This window comes from Drosophila kikkawai, chromosome 3L (assembly GCF_030179895.1).
Source record: "Drosophila kikkawai strain 14028-0561.14 chromosome 3L, DkikHiC1v2, whole genome shotgun sequence".
Lineage (NCBI taxonomy): Eukaryota > Metazoa > Arthropoda > Insecta > Diptera > Drosophilidae > Drosophila > Drosophila kikkawai.
In genome coordinates this window covers 14,869,564-14,892,261 of record NC_091730.1, presented here as the reverse complement: position 1 = coordinate 14,892,261, position 22,698 = coordinate 14,869,564, and the positions used below count along the sequence as shown (strand labels likewise).

Genomic DNA, 22,698 nt, shown 5'->3' with positions numbered 1-22,698 from the left:
AAATGCCTCGTATGCGTGATATTCTGTGCAAATTATTGCGCATACGCACGGGTGTCCCGACGTTTAAATGTCAGAAAGCAAATTGCACAGACCAGACACCAGCCAGAGTCGTAAAATTTGAAAGACTTTAAGAGATTAAACGTCAAGGGGAATGCCTTTGACCTTCACAACTGATTGAATTTACAAAACTGTTTGTTTGACTCTTCGCCCAAACAAAAAAAGGGGTTTAGTAATCTCCACTCAATATGCAGTTTGCATTGGTTTTCACCCACCGACTATGACGACACAAAATGGATTATATCCAGCTGTCTGCTCGCTGCCATGTCTGTGGTTTCGCTTGCTGTTCCAACTGCAATTTCGGGTGCTGCCTCCCTCCTTACCTGTACAAGCCTGACCTTATTTTTGGCATTTGCGGTAAACCATTTTACTGCAGTTGAGCTGTGTGAGAATCTTTGATTGAATTTGTGGGCCGGTGGCTGACTGGGGGCCGCCTGGTATTTCCCCCACGCGCAGCTATGTAGTTTGGTTCATTATGTTAAATGAGACGTGGCATGACATCATCCATGGCCATGAAACCTCCATGATTTGTGGGAGACGGACAACGGGTAGGCTTAAAATGTAATTATTAACTACACCAGCCTAATTATTCCAAACACACGGCAACCGGTGGAAGACAGCCTCTCACAGAAGCCTTGGCTGCCGGCCAACTTACGTACCTTTGGGTTACCTTGACTACAATCTGTAAGGACTTGTCTTGGTATTCTTGCCTGTTGCTGTGAGCTCATTTATGCACTGAGGAAAAGAATCTATTTACTGATTTAAATTTGAAAATATGTCACCTTCCTATGACACTTCGAAAGTAAAAATGTACATTAAATTGGGTACCTGAAAAATATGCATAAACACGTTTTTTTTTTAAAACGCAAATCAGTTCTAAAGAGCCGTAGTATGTTAATTATTTTCATTGGGCATTTACTTTAAATAATTTAAGAAGAATGGCAACCTTTCATTGTAGTTTACTTTCAGTGAAAACTACTGGCAGCTCCTTACGGTCACCCAGGAGGACAGTCAAGAGACTTGCTGGCGCCTTTTCGAGAGCCTGTCCCTTACCCTTTCTCTGGGCTTTTGGTAAGTCACTCATTCAGTTAGTTGGCTGGCGTGCGAAGTGCTAGGCAGCTCGGCAGCTCGGCAGCTCAGCAACTCAGCAGCGTGTAAACATTTTCATTCGCTGCTGAGATCCTTGTTGTTGTCGCTGTCAAGTTCTGTTCCGTGTACATTCAAGTGTAAAATATTGAATTATGATGGCAGCTGTTTCTCAATAAAGGGAGCAGGGCAGGCGAAAAAAAAACAGCTGGGGGAGACTGAGAGCAAGAGCAAGAAGCATTAAATCTTTGCCACTGACAGCTACTTGAACTCATTCTTGTCATGCATGAGTGTCGAAATGCGAGACAACTATAGAATTGCTTGCTATTCGCTTATGGATTATCCTTGAAGAATACTCTATATATAGTATTATTCTAGAAAAACTAGAGTAAAAATACTTAAACATGTTTATTTCGATATTAAAGAACACTACAACTAAATGGTAAATTATCACAATTAAAACTGAGGGCTCTTTTTACGTCAAAGAACCTTTCCTTTGAGCCAAGCAAAGAATGCCTCATTCATGTTTAGCCAAAGGCATCGAATGAGGATACAAACTCAAAGCGAGTGCAGGTCAAATCTTTGTATAAATAACACAATCAAAGGTAAAAGTTCCCTCTGACAGCTAATGCAATTTGCAAGGCACATGACGGCGGTATACGACAGGACAGATGCAGTTTGCCTGTCAATTTAGGGCAGCTGATACAGCTTCACCTCCGGATCTATGTGTATACAGTTACAGCTGCTACTGCTACTGCTGGCGAATTGAATTATAAGCTGACAAGCGCGCTGAATGCACCACACGGCGTATGTGTAATCCATGCCGAAAACTACAAATTGAGCGCCGGCAAATGCTACCTGACTGCCAAAGGAAGAAGAGTTTGGATTTAGAGGGGGAGGAGAATGAACTCCCACCATCCAGCATCCAGCATCCCATATCCTACATCCAATATTCTCTGGTGCTGCCAAAAACTCTTGCCTTGCCGTGTTTGCTTTCGCTGGTGGAAATCTAGGTTGAGTGGGCGGCAAAGTGATTGCGATTGTCATCAGTCAACGCTCTAAAAGCAATTGTCTACATTGTTTGGCTTGTTTGGCCAAGATGCACACTGCCGCACACACACACACATCACCCACCACACACACCACACACATCACACACACATGCCGCCAAATGCCATGAGCATTGTCTTGGCTCGCAAGTCCACGCCTTTGTTTGCATGCTCGCTGCTCAGTGGGTCAGCTTCTGGTTGCGGCTCCAAATGGGTTACTCGATACGTTTTCCTGCTTTTGCCTCAGTCACTCAACTTGGTCAAGTGAGCGATAGAATGACGACAGCAAATTAAAGCTGATTAAGCGGCAGCTCTTATTTTCTCTCTTTATTTCTGTTCATAAAAGTGCCCTGGAAAGTATGCTATCTTCTGGTGATTTTCATACGAAAAAGAACGGAAGTAAATACTAAAGATATTTCGATTTTTCATTTGGAACTTTGATCTCTTTTAGGAAGTTTTAGAATATAGTCGTCTGAATTTCATATAATTTGATGTTTAAGTTCGGAGAACGTAGAAAATATTCATATCTCGGAGTTATTGAAAAACAAATATACAATTTATTCTCCTTATAAATCTTAAAAAATAAAATGTATAAAAATAAAACGATTCGAGTTACTCTTGTAAATCTTTATTAATTTATTTTCCACGCAAAAAGAAGTTAGAAAACCAAACACCAAAAGCAACCCTCGCATATTGGACTTGCTGACATTTAAAGCATTTGCTCATTTAATGATTGGACTTGCCTGACAACACAGCAGCAGTAGCAGCAGCACTTAAGCCTAATTAAAATGTTGTCCCCTAATTAATTAAACAATTTTTGTTTTTGTTTTGGAGCCCACACAAAACAAAAAAAAGGGAAATTACAACGAAAACAATATAAAAAGGAAATCAGGCCTGCGTGTCATTATCAAAATTCTCGGCTCGATTTATGTGCCGCCCAAATAAAGACAGATAGACTGAAACGCACACACAGGGGGAGCGAGAGAGAGATGAGGAGATTCCGGCCAACTGCCAACATTTGCTAAGCGCATTAAAGCAAATTTATGTGCATGAACCGACCAACAAAAAAAAAAAAAAAAATGGAGCTCACAATTTTATCACAAAAATTGCAAGCCGCCCAAAAAATGCCACGCCCCCGCAACCACACAGCCTACTTATTTTTTCCCCCTCTCACTCATTTCACTTTCACTGAGAACGAACGAACGAAGCAACATTTGTGGACTATTTTGATGCATAATTTAAAGGCGGAACCGAAAAGAGCACGGCGCCGAGCGAGAGCTCGGGAAATTTAAATGCAAATTTAAAGTTGCCGCCACGAAAATAAAGGAGGCAGGAGGAGGAACTTAAAGTCAAGGCAAGGCAAGGCCTCAATGTCAAAGTGTGTGTTCTATTCTGGCCTTTTCTTTTTTTTTGTTGCAAATGGGATGTGGCTGTGGGCGTGTCTCGATGTCAGAAATGCTGACCCTCATTAGTTTGTTCGTTCGTTGGCCGCAGATAAATGTTATGTTACATCTGGACAACACGGGGCAACATGTGCCAGTTTAGCTAATCATATATAAAATTTGCCAATTTTCGGACCAAGGACAAGAGACCCTTGCCCATTTTTTGGTATCATCATCCATGGGTATTATGCGAGATTTATAAATAAAAAAAAACTAGAAAGAAACGGAAACAGAAACAGAGGCCAAATCCCCAGCAAATGTTTGAAACTCGCAGGGGAAGTGTAACCTTAAGGGGAAACATGAAACCCACCACGTAGCTGCTTCGTCAAGTTTCCCCTGTGGTGAAGTTGAACTCTTTTCAATTGCAAGCGCGGCAGCGGCAGCCTTAATTTATGCAAGTTATTATAAATTTACACGAAAAAACAACATTAAGAGCGACTTGTTAAGGGGGGTGGGGAAACGAAAATGCGGACGGGGTTACTGTGGCTTGCTCATAAAGGAAGCAATGCTTAAAATTTGTTTCGTGAATTTTTGTGTGTTGCGGTCTTGATTTTACGATGCGCAACGGAAGGAAAAATAAAATTATAACAACTGTTGAAATTGAAATAAAGGAAAGCATAAAATCATTAGCAGACTTGAAACTGCATAAAGTCAGCAGTCAGGGTTGGGCAACTTAGTAACTCAGCAGCTCTCACTCTCTCTTTTGGCAGTTTAACTCAATTGAGCCACTCATAAAAATTACTACAAATTATTATTCAAAAGAGCAGCTCAAGTTTCAACCAGAACGAATGCTTAAAATAGTTAAATGCCAAAGACTCGAATCCCAGTCAAGCCCAACCAATTATGGCAATCAATCGACATGAATTAATTTCATCAGCAATTAGGATAAGAAAATAAATAGTACTACAATTTCTGGCTGACTGAGATTTGAAATTCGAGTCGAAAACATTTCAATTTGCGGATGGAGGGAGCGAAGGCTGCCATGGCTATCTGTAAATTAGCTTGCCTATGCTCGATTTCGTGCGGGTGCCGGAGCGATTAAACTTTGATGTGCCCTCAACATTTAAAGCGCCAATCAAAGGCAGCGAGTGCAAACAATTAAAAAGCGTGATTCTTCATTGGCTTTTAATTGCGCCAGGACACGCCAAGCCGCGCAAGCCAAGCACATGCCACATGCAATATGCACAGTGCAATAAAATTAAGGATTTTTGAGATAAAAACTACACTTAGGAAAGAAGACAGCTACAATTCAAGTGGAAAGATTCCATAAGATTCTTGTGCAAAGGAAATATAACAGAAAATATTTTGATTTGGGTGGGAATTCTCTATTTTGATATGTTTATTTATTATTATTGTTTTTATTTCAATTTATATTTATTCAGAACGGCTCAGGTCAATTCGGATTGCATTTAATTATTGCCTTTCCCCATGAAACTTTCCAGGAATTTAAGGATTTATTATTATTAATATCAATAATATTGTCAATAATTCTTTGTAATTAATTCAAGTTATACCATTTTATTTTCTATAAATCAAATATATATATTTACCCACTTAGCAACAGTATATTTTTTTGTACCGTGCATGCAGCGAAAGTTTAACTTCTGTTGAATCGGCAAGGCAATCATCCTTCAACTCCCCCTTCTCCTTTTCAAAAGAAAAGCCATTGCGAAAACTGCACTCGACTCGAACCAACGACTCAACTCAACTCTGAACGCTGAACTCTGAACTCGGAACCGAACTGAACTCGACTCAATCAGAGAGTCAATCAATCAAACAAATTGCACAACTTGCTTAACTATGCATATTGAATGCTGTCACAGACGTCTCTATGTGGCTCCTAACCGTTATAAACTGCATAATTTATGACGTTGTCTGTCAAGCAATTGCCTAAACCATCTATTGATACTCTCTCTCTGGATTTTTTGCACCACTGTACTACAGTGCCACTGCACTTTTTAGCAGAGTAAAAAATGAAAAGGATATTGGAAAACCCAGCTAGGGGGGAGACAAAGTTCATGGCATTTTGGGGCAATCAATTTAAGTCTTTGACTCTGTACTAAACGAAGTCTTGCGGTTAAGAGAGAAAAACCAATTAAAATTTAACACAAGAATCGATGAAGCCAACCGCAGACCGGCGAGTCAAACTGAGGGGGTAGAGCCAAGACAAAGGGCATTTAATGCAGGTTCGAAGAGTGCACCAACTGCGCTAAGTACCCTTTATGAAAAATGAGTAGGTAATCTGGCTTTAATTTACTTGGAATTTGGGGGGTGAAGTGATTATATAATCACCATAGAAACTGACACTTTTTAGAAAATATTATGGGTTCAGAGGGAGACAGGATATATGGAGTAGGGATATAACTCTTTAAATCTTAAAAATCATCATAAATACTTTTAATATCTCTTTAAGTGCCTTATACCTTGCAATACATATAAATTTATATATATTAATAAGTTTTAGCGTAGCTGGATTTAAATTAAATTTAAATTTCCCTTTAACACATTTCAGGAAATCATGCAATAAATTAAAGAACTCAGAAATTGTTTACTTTTTTTTATTCAAGCACAGAAAAAATTATCGTGGGTAAATCTAACCATTTCGTGGGTTAAAAGGTAACAACCAAAATCTTGGGTTCCATGAACTGTACGCTGCAGTATAACGACGTAACGCGTTACGTAACATGTACTGCTCTACAGTAAATGGAACCACGATTTTGCGGTTAAAAAGCGCCAAACCACGAAAATTGTGAAATACACTATTTTACTATTTTACTGTAGACTACCCCCGACAACAGTAATTGCAGTTCATATTACCACCAAAATAAAACCAAAAATTATTTTAAAATTTTAATAGTATTTTTTTAATTACTTATTCTTTAAAAATATTTACAGAGGGTCTTAATTAATAATATTTTTTTAATTACTTATTCTTTAAAAATATTTACAGAGGGTCTTAATTAATAATATTATGGACTTATATATATATATTTCCTATATGATGAATAAATAAATTAAATATTAAAATTGTAAATTTATTAATAAATAAATATTAAGTCAAACGATGATTATCAATACTCACAAATATATATTAGTCCATATTTCACATCCGAACTGGTACTTTTGTCTCGACTATAGCTTTTCTGAAATAAAAATTGATTTAAGTAAATTTGTTTATTAAAATTAATAGAAAACGGCCAAATATTTTACTTACATTTTGTTGATTCCATTTACATAGTTATGTTTTATAGTTACATGTGTATACTCTCACCTGAAAACAAAATAGAAAAGTATAAAAGATTTAATTATATATGTATATCATAATAAGATATAAAACAAACGGTTTTTGGATGTCAGTGCCAGCTATCTTGCTCGCACTCGCCTGAGATGGTTGCCATCGCAAGTCAACAAGAAGCCAAAAAATACATTTGCATGCATGTACATGTCCGCTGATCGCTATTTAAATTGTAAAATAAAGAGAGGCAATCAAAGATCAGTGCCAAATATAAGATTTTACATATATGCATATATGTACATATGTATATATTTTAATCTGTACACTAACTTTACTTTTAAAAGCGTTACTTCTTGCGATCAGCGGCGTACGTGTACTTGCATATGTACATACATACATATATGTATATGTATGCATAAATACATATACATACATATGTACATTCGCCAATTGCGGATCTTTAAATGATTGTTTGGGAACTTACCGAGAAATGTGGGCAATAAGTCTCTGAAATCCCACTCCTCCAGAAGAAGGAAGGTCAATATCACTCATAACTTTTACTTTTAACTTTTTCACTTCACTTTTCGCTGCACAACTTCTCGAAACCGACGCCGCTTTTTAAGTGTGCCCGAAATCGTTTTTTCAAGAAACGTTTGCAATATACTAGAAGTTTAGAAATATATACCAGAATTATACCAGAAAGTATTTTAGTGGGCAGAAAAAGTTATGGATTTTCATAAAATATTTAATAAACTTATAAAATGTTAATGTTACTTACCTTGGGAATGCAAAAATACATACACGATACCAAAGAAGATAAAGAAACACATAAAACTTTTTACGTAAAACCTACAGTATTTTGACTGCAGCTGACAGTCACGACAGTTCGCAAAGCCAACAACAAAAAACACACAGAATCTCGTACGTAAGGGTGACTGTAATTGACTGTCATATAAACTGTCGTGCAGTCACCAAATCCAACAACAAAATACATTGACAGTAGCTTCACTGTTATTCAACCAAAAGAAATTGTTCATTTAACCCACCAGAATTTTTTCTGTGAGGACTTTAAAATGTCCTCAAATTCCGCGACTCTGTTGTCTCCTCTCAATCGCTTCTCCAGACAGCCAAGGAAACACGTAGTCGACCCTTAAATTGACATCCCTTTCCACTTTACCATTCACACTCCCGACCGAAAAAAAAGAACACACAAACGCCTTTGGATCATCCCCTCTTTCCTTTGCTGTGTGTGTGTGTCATTAAGAAGAACTTTCATCATATGCTGTCGCCGTCTTCGTTTTTGTGTGGGCAAGTTTTTGCGGTTGAACCGAAGAAGAGTGATGGGTCGAAGGGAAAGAAAAGAAATTTGCACAATTAGCTTTTATGCGGTATTGTGGTGATTAAATGAGCTGCAAACTGTGTCAAGTGTATGATGATGATGACAAGGAGCCAAGCGGCAGGCAGAAAACCGTCTGATAAAAACAGGAGAATATACAGACTGTGCTGGATATGGATGGCTCAATAACAAATTGATGTATTAATCAATCAGATAGACTGAAGGCGAAGTTCGATCCAGATTCGGGGACATGCACAGAGACACCAGCAGGCAGCAACAATTTTTCAAAATAGGCAAGCGCGACTAACGAGCTGATATATACTTACAGAAACGAAAATAAAACCTTTTCACAGGTGCACTGTGGAAAATTATAGATCTATATATAGTTTTGTACTTTTAAAATCAATCTAAAATATTACAAATTTTATAAAAGAGTTTTTAACGCTTTGGAGACCCATTTTTCCTTAGACACATATATTTTTTAGCATCTAAAGGCGAGTAGATCTAGCCATCTATCTCCATGTGCTTGTGAAACAAAAAAGGTTTCTAAATCAGTTGCACTTTCCTGAGACCACAATCAATAATCAATTTCAAATAAATATATATTTTTTTCAGTATTAAAGTTGGGGTAATGTGTAACGCCTTCAAGCCGCTTTTATGATGTGGCATAAAAACGGGCGCGCGCTCAAAGACAAAAAGCCATCATCAGCATTGGTCGCTAACAAGCAATGTCCCACATGCCACACACACACACATCACACTCCACACAACCTACGCACAAACAAATGACCGTGGTCAGATTTCCACAGCCAACGAAAAACAGGGAGCACGAGCTAGCGGGCATTACATTGTATGACATTTTGAGGCCCACTAAACTTTAACAAGTTCCCGAAACGCATTCAAAAGCCTCAACGGCAATTCTTCACATCAAAATTAAAATCATTTCACGGTGAAATCGTTTTGTCCACAGCCGCCGCCGCATCTTTAGCTTGCGGTACAACGCGGCGTATACGTGTTAATAACGCAACGTTCGGGACGTGCCAAGGATTTCGAATTTGTCGCGCAGGATTTAAGGTATTTTTATGTGAGATTTTATTAAAAAAAAATTAGCATATTTTATATTTTCGGCCATGTCATAGATATCATCAGCTAAATTTTTGACAATGTTAAGAGGTTGGCTTTCATTTAGGATGAAAAAAAGAAAGAAGCTTGGGAGAAATGGAGCTTGAGGCTTATTTTTATAGATTTTAAATGGCAATTGTGAGAGGGACGTTGATTCTGGGATTGTAGAAGTGATAAAGCTTGAAACGCATTGTTTATATTCGTTATTGGAGTCTTATGTTGATTTCTAATCCTTAAATATAAAGAATATCCTACATTTTATTAAAGACAATTCAAACAAAAAAGAATATAAGAAACTTCCTCAGTAAGTACATGAGATTTATGCTGATACCCTGGCTCTTCTCCGGCTTACGCATCTCTATTCCAATCTAAGAGATTGCTCTACCTTAGTGCCAAGTGACAAATACATGCATTACCCAGGTCTCCGTATCGCATTCTATCTTACCAATCGCTACCACTTCATTCTGCCATCCCCTAAACCCCTTTCAGCTATCAGCATTCCAAGAGGGATGCATTTAATATCAGGGCACGTAATCATTATAAGTGAAAAAATAAAAATCAACGATTAATGATTATCTATTGATTTTAATATATTTCGCTTGCCATTAATAATTATAATTTTATTTTACTTCATCGCTCAAAGAATAATAATTATTATTTTGAGCGAAAATATTTCGATCAAAAAATAATGATCATTTTTTGAGCGATATTTTTTCGCTCAGAATTTCGCTCAATGTGTAATAACTTCTTTCTCAGAGGGGTCTTCGAAAAATTTTTTACATGCTTCTATGAATCGAATCGTACGTTTTTGATCCATAGAAGCATGTACAAATTTTTTCAAAGACCCCGCTGAGAAAATAGATATTACACTTTGAGCGAAATTCTGAGCGAAAAAATATCGCTCAAAAAATGATCATTATTTTTTGATCGAACTTTTTTCGCTCAAAATAATAATTATTATTCTTTGAGCGAGTAAATAAAACTCAAAAATTAATAATTAAAATTGGTTTATTATATAAAAAATCTAGATTTCAGCAATCATTGGTTTTCTCGAAAGAGCATCCAAATTGTAGCCGTTTGGTATAATTCGTTTCTTTGTGCGACTTTTCTAAGTGAATGATTTTTTTGTTTAAAGAAAACATTGATAATCATTATTTACGGTCCCTGTTTAATATTTAATTTCAGCTGCTGGAGCTTCACAAGCAGCTGGAGAAACAGAATGCGCTACTTTTATTACCTTTGCACCGTTGACACAACGTTTAAATCCCACGCCATGTTCACTGACAATGCGAGGAGCAAAGGGATTCGGATCGCAGTGTATATATGTATATAAAGTAGAGGGGATATAGGGGCACAAGTGGAGGGTCACAAGAGAGCAACTGCATGGCTACATTTACACAGGGAACAACACAGGGATTGGTCCACAATGGAGTGCACTCGGTTTGCAATTTCGCATTTATTGTCAAGTGGTTTCAAAATACATTACAGCAAAAGTTTTGTCCCGATTTTTCTACTACTCTTACTACTCTCACTTCGCGGATTTTTTTTTGCCTTTCCTTTTTTTTTGTACTATGGCAACTGAAGCGGACAACGAACTTTAAGTTCATCAATCAAGGGAAAAGTCGTCTCGTTTTCGGTTTCGGGTTCCTTTTTACGGTTTTTGTTAACTGCATTAAAACTGAGGGGCTTTCTGCTGCTCAATCAATGACAACATAGCTGATTTTATGCTTAAAATTCTATTCAATCATTTATGTTAAATTTGATTAGGAAAGGAGAACGAACCCAAACACAGCAACGGAACACAACACAACAAAAAAAAAAAGAGAAAAGGAAACCTCTGCTCATCAATATTTTCTAGGCCTTCATACATATAGCTTCCTGCTTGAACCTCACTCATCCTTAGAGTGCGTAATAAATTCGCTTATGGCTAACGCTGGCAGATTAAATGGCAGCTGATTTATTTCGAGGCCACCCTAATTCCCCGCTCCCCATATCCCCGTTCTCGTTACCTTGCCGCAGCAATACTTCGCTAAGCTCAAACAATTTTGTCAAATTGACCAAACTTAAGCTTATTTATTATGTTTGCGGCTTACACATTACACATTAAGTCCCAAGTCCTGTCTGTCGACTAACTAAATTGGTTTCTCCCAAATACACAACGAAATTTGAATTTATTGCCTGCAAAGTCTTTCGTCCTTGGGAGGGTGGTGCCCCAATCTCTGATATCTACCACTGATAATGTCTTTTTGTTTGCCCAGCAAGACTGTGCTGGGCAGCATTTAAAGTTTATCGCAATGAAAAATTATCAGACACGGCCACATAATCTGAAAAGCATAACTTTGGCTACTTACTGGAAAACTATTTATCCACTGACAAATGATGCTGCTTGCAAAAGTTTCTACAGCGCCGCGCAAAAGGCAAAACAGTTTGTGCAACTTTCAAAATGATGGCCAGCGCCAAACATACAAACAAAAAAAAATTACTAGCCAAAAACAGTAGCGGATTTGTTGAAGAACGGGTCCATAGAAAGGCTTACAACTATTTTAAAAATTATATTATTTCGGGACGACCCTTTGGGACCCATTAAAAGTTATGATTTCCTGTCTTGAGTTTAATTATTTTAAAATTAACTAAACTTTATGAATAAATACAACTACAATTTGAATATTTGCAACTATAAAATATTCTTTTAGCGTCCCAGCGCCTTTATCTATAAATTTTTTATAAACCCAAGACTTTGGTGTAACCGTTACGCCCCTGAACCTAGTCCAATTCTGAACGCTTCATGATAACTATCTTGGCAACCAACAGTTTTTCATTCCATTTTCTCTGTGTTTTTTCTCTTTTTATTTCCAAGTCTTGAGCTTGAGTTTCAACTTTCGCTGCAATTACGCGTTCTCCAAGACAAAATCACTCAAACAAAATGGCGCGCGTGCGTTTCATTGAAATCATGATGGCGGGAGGACGAGGCCAAGGGCGTTGGTGGGTTAAAGGCGAAGCGCCGCAGTGGAGAAAGCAAAAAAAAAAATAGAGCAGAAATACTGAATGCTGCCGGAGTATTTTCCGTAAACTGATTTAATTTTTTATGGAACTCCCTCCTCCTTGTGAATTTTATATACACTTTTTTTTCCTTTAGCTTTACAGCTTCTGAAGACGTGTTGTTGTTTCAGCCCGAGTTCTGTTGTTATTTTTGTTATTTTTTCAACCGTTTCTGCAGTCGAGCTGAACTTTGTCGGTCCGTCGACGTCTGTCTGTGCAAATATTTTCATTGCCTGTTTGGATATATACGAGAATATATACATCATTTGGTTGCACTGTTCAGCTGGCGACAATTGAAACATTTTTTATGCTCTTTTATGGTTTATTTGCCCAACAACTTCCTCTCTCTCCCCCACACTCTTCTTCCTGTCAGTCGTCACTTAAGTAAAAATAAACAAAGCAAAATTGTTGAGCGTCATTCTCGGTGGTTCGAAATGGTCACTTCCGGTTCGCCATTGTCTGGCTTTTTGGGATTGTATACTGAAGAAAATTATTGGGACAAATGGGATAAAGACTAGCTAAAAAAATTATGAAAAAATATTTACAGCAAATAGATTATTCCTAAAACAATTTAATTTACTATAATTAATATTGTTAAAGTTATTTTATGTCCCTTAAATATATCTAACCTAGCAAAGATTCAGTGAATGAATTATTAGGCACATATATTTAAACAAAAAAATTAAATAATAAGCATAACTGAATATATAAACTATAAGGAAATAGGGACAAACTTTCCTCACCGACTTTTCTCTATGTGTTATTATTCCATTTTCATTTCCCAACGACACTCAGCCACAACCGCAAATGTCCCCAAACAGATCTCGCATCGATAAATAAGCAAAATTAAAGCCCCCAATTTAAATACAATTTCTTGGTGGCATAACTTTGGCAATTGGCTTAGCGGGCAGTCGAGTGTTAAGGCCCCGTCGATGCCACCTGCCGCCACTTGCCACCTTTTGGTTCTGTAACTGCTTCTGCGGTTTGTCAATTCACGGGGTTGCCTGGTGCTGCTGGCTAAAGTTTCAGTAAAATGCATCTTGACTTGGCCCAAAAGTTGTGTTTGGCCTGCAGCAGGCAGGTAGCAGACAGCAGGTTCGAGTAACAGTCGACTGGAGCGGAAAAGTTAATTCACCTGTGAGACTTGACAAACTTTCTCACATTTTCAACTTGACTACAGTGAACTCGCCTCTCGCATTGCCACACACATTTGATGACTACCTGCCTGCTGCCTGGCAAGCGAAATCAGCAAAGCGTTTAAAAACTGCAATAAAACCCATTTATTTACTTGTTACAATGTCCTTCACCTGACTCAGCAGCCCCGGTTGCAACATCAGGAGTTGCATCTGGCCCATGAGGAATCCAAAGGAAAAAAATGAACTATAAAGCCATCGTGAAAGCCTGGCCAGCTGGCAAAAACTTGCCTCTGTGCGCCGAGTACTTATGTATGTATGAAAATGTTGTCAACAACAAATTGTGACATTGCAATCGCTGTGGGGATTGTAAGAAGCAGCAGCAGCACCAGCAGCAAAATGTTTCAGCTGTGTGATGAACTTGCAACTTGCAACAAGGTTGCTTAAAAAGAAAGCCTAAAGCTACCTGATTCGGTTTATTCTTTAGGTTTGGGATTTAATAAAGGATTAGTTTGCTAAAATAACAAATCATTAAAGTTAACGTAACATAAACAATTAAACAAATATTTATTTTTAAAAGCATACAGTTATATCTTAACTTTAAAGCTTAAACCAATATTTAAACACTTTATTGACCACAATTTTTTTTCGTAAAAATGTTCCCCAAAAAGGTGGGAGAGAACAGTCCAAATCCGCCAACTAGAGAACCTCATCCCACTTTTCCGATTGCCACTTTCCCCAACGGCTAATTTGCAGTTTTTCTGCGGTCTCAGCTCTCAGATGGTCGCACGTAATCGAAGCCCCACCAGTCAGCTGCCAGGAGGACCAATCAATCACTGGACCAACTTGGCTAGAGACCGGAAAATGGGCGCGGGGTTAAAGCGTGGGAGAGGGGCTTAGGGGTTTTTCCTCGATTGTTAGGGAGACAGAGTAGCGAAGAGGGGCATGGAGATAAGCCCGTGTGCGAGTGTGATAAGTATGCTAAACAAAATGTTATGTGAGCCAGGCCTGAACTGAGCCTTTGGCCGTGCCTAGCATGATAAATCGATGGCGCTGCGATGGATGCGACTTTAAATGCTAGTTGCCGTTGGATTTGCTCAGCTAAATAAAGATCTAGATATAGATGTAGATATAGATATAGACAGATAGGAGGAGGAAGAAGGAAGAGTGCGTTCCGAGTGCGACACGTGCGTATGAGTAATTTATATTTGATTGTAGCATTTCCTAGATGTCTTCACAACTACGCCCAACCACCCGGAATCGTCCCTGCCTTGTGCGTCATAAACAAATCCGAAAAGGACACGCGTATGTGTGTGTGCCCAGGCTCAGACTGAGGCTCAGTCGCAGGATATATGTAGGACATATATACCAGGAGCAACGTCCTCCGTCTGCGATATTTTTACGCATGTTGACATTCAATTTGCCAATTTGTCAGCTCCGCCAGAATGGCAGGAAAGTTTCCCTACTAGGCCTAGTCGATGATGGCCTTTGAACTTGCCAGCGAGTTTTATGAATTAGGTACTGATTTGGCAAATGCTTTGACAATCCCCATTGAATGTTGTGTTAATTTTCCTGCACCGTACCATACCGACACGCCCACCCACTTGTTTATATATTTGTTTGATTAGTTAAATCAATTTTATGATTATGATTATGCGCATTTCCAGCGATAACAAGCTGTGACATTCATTCCCAGTCATGCACACGGCTGATAAAAACTTTTATTTGCCCACACAGAACAGGAAAAAAGACGACAAGAAACCCAAAAAGAAAAACAACGCAGCGCAAGTAAAACATGGAAACTTTTCGCATGAATTCGGAAATGTGTTTAACGCACAGACACAACGGCAACTGCAAATGGATTAGGGCAGGGAAAACGGGGGGGCTCTTTTTGGGCCAACTTACTGGTACTGTGTGCGTTAGCTGGTTTGAGCACACACACACACACACACAGATACAGAGCCACTTAAACGGGCAAACAAAAAGGGTTTCAAGTGTTGGCACAATTTTGTTCAATAAGAGAACTTCCTAGCAGGCGAATAAATGACAGTCGAGCCAAGAAAATTGACGTCGACGTGCTCAAATAATGTATGAACGTTATTAGCCAATTTGTGTGTAATCGGGAATATAGACATCAGTTAACTTGAGTTTGGTCTAAAGTGGTTTAGGCAAATTAATCTTGAAATTATAAACTTTACACACAGAAAATAGATACGGCTTACAGAGTATACAGTTTATTAGCCAGGAATAAATGGGTTATTTCCTAGTTTATGAAAGCTTCGAATGTGTAAAACCATGAATTAATTAAAGTGATTCATTAGCACATTGCAAAGCCATACTTTCCAGAGGAAAATAGGATATATCAAAGCTACATTAAAGCTTATTATGCGTGTGTAAAAAATTTCGCGATAGAACCTTATTTAAATTGCTAAAATATAAAGAAATTTCAATTCAAAATCTCATCACCTTTAGGCCTCATTAAATAAGCCGCTTGCCACAAGACCACCTAATATAAAAGTTTAAAGTTTCGCTAATGCAAATGCCTTGCGAGTCGCATTTAAAAAAATGCATAATTCTATTGCCTGTTACATGCAATTACACAAAGTAAAACGACTCAAAGGAAGTGCTTTGCTCCTGCTTTGCCTAGCCACGATTTACATTTGCATTTTGCATTTTCGAATTACAAGTATACTCTGGGGTTTTCCCTGCTGCTGTTGCTGCTTCCTTTGGCACCCAGCCAAAGATCATAAAGATTGTCATCTCGAGAACCTTTGCCACGTCGCCAAGGCGCCGAAACCTCGGTCGTCACCGTCGAGTTTCTCGGAAAAACCAGAGACCAGGGAAAACGGCGTCTATGCATAGTCAATGCATGTCAAACGCAAGTGGAAAACAAAACCAAAACAAAACCGAAACAAAGCCCAAACACTCAACCTGACCACAAACGTTAGAGAACTAACCCTTGACCCCTCACACCATCGCACTTTAAACCCCTTCTTCCTGCACTTTTGCCACAATCCCGAAGTGCGTGCCAAAAAAATATGCATGAGAGTAGTTCCTTTCTTGCTGCCGCCTGTTTGTAGCCTCTCCTCCACGTTTAGTTTGCTCGAAGGCATGCCCTGGCAGCCTCAAGGACCCTGCTGCTGCTTTCTGGAGACACAGAAGGGGATAGGATGCACAAGAAAAAATGCTAATCCAGATTGGAGATTGGCCTCTTTCTTTTATATCCTTAGATTTATGGCAATCAGTTTATATTGATACAGTAAAGAAACACCTGGAAATTCTTTTTCAGACATTTATTCCTAACTGTATTATAGTTAGTTTAAAAACACTTACTTCTTGTAAATCAAAGTATTTATTGCTAAGAGATTTTCCCAGTGCCATTTTCCTCACGGAAACCAAGAGACACATATACACATTTGCATGCAGTTGTTGGGAAAACTTCCTCTACCCCTCACCTGGTCACAAGGTCGCACGGAAATTTTAGTGTGTCTGATTACCGAAAAAACGAACAGGTGAAGTGCCAGTGAAATAAGGCCAGGAAGACAGAAAACGATGCAGTTTAAAATTTGTTTGTGTGTGTGTATTCCAGGAGTGCAGCCGTGTAATGGCCGAGTGCTGAGTGCTTTTAGTGGTGGAAAGGGTTAAATCGGGGGGCCAGTGGACCACACTACATGGAAAGTAACCAAAAAATTATGGCTCTTGTGGCCGAAAAACTCTTTTACAAGAGCTCCACTTGCTGGCAGAGGGGAGCAGTGTGAGTGCGAGTGTTTTGAGTGTGACTGTGCACCTGTTTACTGGAGTGTAAATGCCCAAAAGTGTGCTCTGGGTTTATTTATAATTCTATATCCATTCGGCTGTTGTGGTCGGCACCATTCAAATATGGCCTGGCCACAAACATTTATGGCCAACAAATGCCAGCTTTCATGTTTACCGAAAAGTGCGGCGCACAAGTCCCAAAAAAAAAAAATCATTTTTTACACACCAATGGAGACGGAGACCTGAAAACTGTATCCTTCAGTTTCCAGATGAGTCTATTCAAATTTGCGAAAAGTTCACAAAAAGTTTAAAATTAGTTTCGTACGGGAGTTTAAAAGGATATAAGAGTTTGTGGCATGCAAAAAGGCAAGTGTACTTGTAAAATCATATACCAGGTTAATGATATTACATTTTATACGCTCCTTACCTATTCCCACAATAAATAATTTAAGAAAAAATACTGCAAAATATTCGAAATTAACTTACTCAGCTTGACTAGTCTTTTTATAGATTCGTTCCCAATTAAAGAGCATTCTAAATTCGCTAACTCACCACCCAGTAGTTCCACTTCTCAATAGCTTTTAGCTTACTAAAATTTTTATTTGAACCCGCAGTTTCGCTTGCCAACTCTCAATTTCAGTCTGTAAAAAAATTCGGGATGTAAGAGCTGCGTTTTACACAACAAAAAATCAATAGACCCACGTTAGAAGAAAGTAGGAAATACGAACAATGATGATGAGAGTGAAGCCAATGCCGCAGGCGCAGGCAAAGATAAGAAGAAAAACCAAAGGGAAAAGCCAACTTTTACTCATGCACCAACAAACACGAACGGAGATAGAAATGGAGAAGTGGCTACTAGACCAAAAGGCCTACCTTCCTCTCTCGTCCCAGTCTCAGCCCTACCACGAATTGAAATTATGACTAAAGTTTTGCATGCAAATATTTTGCGAATTTCCACGTAGATGGCAGGAGACAGGCGACCTAGGTATGAAAAGCGGCAGGTGAACAAAAGTTTGAACTGCTCCCTGCTGCCTGAGTAACGGTGCTGGGTGTTATGTAGGTACATTTCTCAAAACCTTTTTTAATTGTACCTTTTTCCTTTTAGTTCTCTCAAGCTGTGTACCTATTTGATAATTTACTTAAAATTTTTACCACATGATATATATCTTATATATTTTATATTATCTATAATTCAATTTTAAAATGAATAGACACTTTAAGACGGCATCGATAAAAGAGTATTATACATTATACATCTTTAACCTACATATTCTTTAGTTATCCCTAGCAAACAATGGTACCTTTCCCATCACTGTTTGTGTATATTTCAAACGTTGAGTTTTATTTATTTTGCAAGTTACTTTGCGCCGGTGTGTCCATGTCGCAGCTGGGTCACTCGCGGATTTCACATTTCAGTTTGTTTGTATGCCTGTTACGGATATTGAGCGTGGGCGCTTTTGAAGCTTTTGATTTTATTAGAAATTGTCAGAGGAACCGGAGCGACGTGACCTCAAATGCCTTGTGCCCCACCAGGGGCCTAAACAGCAGGTGGTATATGTACGTATACCTTCTCTGTAAACCTAACAACATACATATTTCGTAATAGAACAAAAGAAAGTTGCACATAATGTGCAAGCAAAGTTGACGGCAAACTTGAAAGGCAAAGGCAATGAACCAGTTAGTGTCAGGAAAAGGCGGTGTAAGTGAAGGGCATTGAAGGCAAATCAGCTTATGAAAATTTTGCTATAGAAAAAAGGGGTTTAAATGGTCCATAATTGAAGTGTTAATAGAATTTTTAATTAGTAAAGCAAAAGTTTAGGGTAACAAAATTAAATCCAGTTTAATTCTTAAAATTTATCCCAAAGATATATATATATAAGCCACAAGATAACATTCAATAATAGTCATTGGACCTGGAATTTCTCAATTGTGCAAAGGAATTTGAAATCCCAGAAATTCCACCGACCATTGTTCACCTCATAATCCAATTACACGCTGCTTTGACTTGTTTTTGCTAATTAGATTACTTTTGTTTAAAGTTTAAACTCTTGTGTACATCTCTCAGCTCCATTGATACCAAATTCCATAGACAATAATTGTGCAAACTAAGCCCCATCTCGAATGGCAGCCAAATCACCATATCAGCCCCACACAATTGAGGAGCGGAGAGCAGCACACAGGCAATAATCTTTGGGGCAAATTATGCCATTCCCTGGGACATTCTTGGCAAATTATCAACTGGACAAGATAAACCGACGTCAGGTGCGAAATGCTTACATCTGCATTAAGATGCACATTTACATTTTGGCCCGCCCAGGAGTTTGCCAGGAGAGAAGCAAGCATCAGGAGCAAATGCAGCAGCCGGAGGCTAATGGGTTCTGTTACGCCCCCGACTGCTCCCTGAGGAGACATTTGCATAGAGACATAGCAGAGGGAGAAAAGGATATGCATTTAAGGTTTTTCGTTTCACATAAAACTTGTTTGTGATAAAATGTTAATAATTTTTATGGAACCATTGCGTTCTTATTAAATTTAGATATTTGCTAATATGGAATATATAATATAGAATGGTTTCAGTTTTGAAGAAAGTATTTTTTTTATTATTTATTTAATCGACTGCAGAGTCCAGTCGACTGGAGAAATTGTTTTTTGTTAAAAATTAAGTTGCAGTTTAACCACATTTTTCTCCGTGCATTCAGAAAGGAAGGAAACTTACAGCTATCGATTTGCCTACCAACACTCACAGACGGCGAAAGCATGGGAATATTGGAAGGTTGAGATGACGCGGGGCACGGGCAACGACAGCTCCTAGGAGAACCTAGGAACTTGGAAGGCACAGACACACACACTGTCATGCAATATTCACATGAATGAATTACCTTTAATTGATGCAGCATATCCAAAACAGATACAAATACAAAGGATTCCAAAGGATACTCGACGCAGAGCACACAAAATAAATTGGCATTAAATATTGAGGGCTATTACCAAACTGAAAAGCCAGACAAACTGCAAACTGGCCGTGCTAACTGGGCCATGAATGGATTTTCCCCGGCTGTCTCTCTATCTCTGGTTTGCTGTTTGTTCTGCAATTCATTAGTTGTTCAAAATATTTCAATAACAAATTTTACGAAATGAAATTTGCACTGGAAGGTGCCCCAGAGGGAGACAGACAGAAGACTACGCTGTTGCCAGTACATATTGTCGTCTCCCTTTCACTCCAAAAGTCGATCTCGACAAGCGGTAGATTAAAGTAGAGGGGAAAATATTAGCAATGCTTCGAGTACTTTAAGAACTGTACATATACATATTTTCGGTTAAGTATATGAATTGATGGAAATATATATAGTTATAATACTTTTAAAATATAAACACTAATTACGTCTTAGAGCTCTAGTTTCGTTTTCTTTTAAGCATCCCAATTTTGCTGACCGCTACTGTGGGTGCTCCTTTTGCATTTGCTTAGTGTGCGTGTATGTGTGCAATAAAATCATAATTACGTCGCATTTTTACCAAATAAAAACCCAATGGGCAATGCCAATATTGAAATAATGGAATATAGAATATGGACAGACATACCTGCACCTGAACAAACTGCCAATTCAATGAAAATCATATTGGTTTGCCAATATAAAACCAACCCAACGGCAGTTGGGACGCTGAAAAAACAAACACACACACGGACGCGAGTCGCCGAGCCAGCGAAAGTTTTTCCTGCCAACAAGGAAAACCACTTTAACCGCAAAAAACGATGTAATTTCAATCGCAAGACACACTTTTCACTTATACCCTGCATCCCGGAAACGATTTTACCCGCTTTTTGTACTTTTCTATAGTTTTTATACGATTTTTCGACTTAAAACCGCGACGCGAGCGCAACTTGCTGCGCAAACCACCTGGAAGAAGAAGCACTGTGGTGAAAAGCGACAGAAAGGAAGAAATGGTCACACCGTGGTGAGTTCACAGCAGTGTTGAAAAAGATCGTTACAATTTAAAAAAATACTAAGAAAATTTAAAAATGTATATAAAATGAAATACAAGTTTTTAAAAATTCAGTTAATATTTGGGAAAATATTATTGTCAAAATATTGTACATCTTCGTTCAGTAAGAAATTTGGAAAATTGGAAATTTACCAATTATTAATGTACTTTATATTAGTTTGTTTATTTTTATTATAACCTGTTAGCTTAAATAAATTACATTTTGCAAGGCTGAAATGTTACTTAAATTGATATTCCAATTACATTTTATTTTATAGCCAGCAAAGTGGTCTGAATTTAAGATTCAATGCCACAAAAATGCAAAGACCAACCAGATTTAAGAACCTAAGAAGAATTTCTTGTGATAAATTCAATATCCTTGGCTTAAAATTAAAGAAATTCCATCAGCCCAGCGAGTGCATCCAAGGTTCGTTGCAATGAAGAATTGATTTCATTTTCCTCAGTTTTTCCGCCTTCATTCTTTGACTCCCCGCAAGTCGACAGCTGCGACGACGACTCCTCGAGGACGAAAACGAAATCGACATTGGCTGCTGGGACTCATGGATGTTGACTGTTGGCAGAGCGTGGACACAGACGCGGACAGGCCGTGTCCATTGCTCTCGGCCACTTATCAGCGCGCGGCTGCAATTGTTTTCTTGTAAAAGTCAATTTTTGAAGTGTTCGCCAACCGGAAATCGGAAACACCAGACGAGAAACAGAGAAGGAGAAAGAGAGAATTGCTGTTGACCTCGTTTCACTCGTCGCCCATATTTCTCAGCGGGATGCAGGAGCAGCAGGACCACGCCCTAGAGCTGACCAGCAACTGGTTGATAAGTGGTAAGGTGCACTGATAAAAAATATGTGGAGATTTTAAGAAAATCCAAGCTATTTCAAGAAGGATATTTCAATAACTTTCAACCTTTCCTTAATTTATAAATTATTCTAAACATATAATCATCTTACTTTTGCCTCCAGTTATTATTTTAAAAACATATAAATATTTTATCACAATTTTTCCAGGACTTTCCCTCAGTGTCCCTTACCCATGCTAAGCAGCTATTGATAAATGAGCCGCATTTAAGCATGGTCAGCAGCTGGAGGCCCTGGGTTGGTGGTGTAAGGACTAAAGCTGGGTTCTGAGGTCCTACGCTAAATGAAATTCAAAGTCAATCCGTTCAAGCGGAAGTAAATTATGTTTTCTTTGCTCGCTTGCCAGGACGGGGAGATGGAGGTTTGTAGAGGGAAGCTGGGTGCAAAGTGCATGAAACTGAAACGAATTGCAATCGAAAACGGAAACGGGGTCAATCGATATTGTCCATTTGGTGGCCGCCAGTTGGTAATGGCTGCCAAAGGTTAAATGCGAATAGAATTTGTGTATGTATGTATGTTTTTGTGTGTTTTCTTTCATTGTTCTTGCATTTCTCCAGTAATTTTCACGGCTGAGTGGGCATACACTCCAAAG

General features: G+C 38.5%; 2 long non-coding RNA genes across 2 annotated transcripts; one reads left to right on the top strand and one right to left on the bottom strand.

Annotated features, from left to right (window-relative positions):
• The first annotated feature begins 851 nt into the window (after nt 1-851).
• On the top strand, nt 852-19,600 carry LOC138928624 (uncharacterized). The gene is made up of 3 exons (XR_011445025.1): nt 852-946; nt 1,027-1,128; nt 19,321-19,600. It is a non-coding gene; the product is annotated as an uncharacterized lncRNA (long non-coding RNA).
• LOC108075105 (uncharacterized) lies at nt 6,512-7,510 on the bottom strand. Its single transcript, XR_001770719.3, has 4 exons — nt 7,354-7,510; nt 6,849-6,905; nt 6,717-6,777; nt 6,512-6,628 (listed from the first exon to the last, which is right to left on the bottom strand). It is a non-coding gene; the product is annotated as an uncharacterized lncRNA (long non-coding RNA).
• Nucleotides 19,601-22,698: the final 3,098 nt, after the last annotated feature.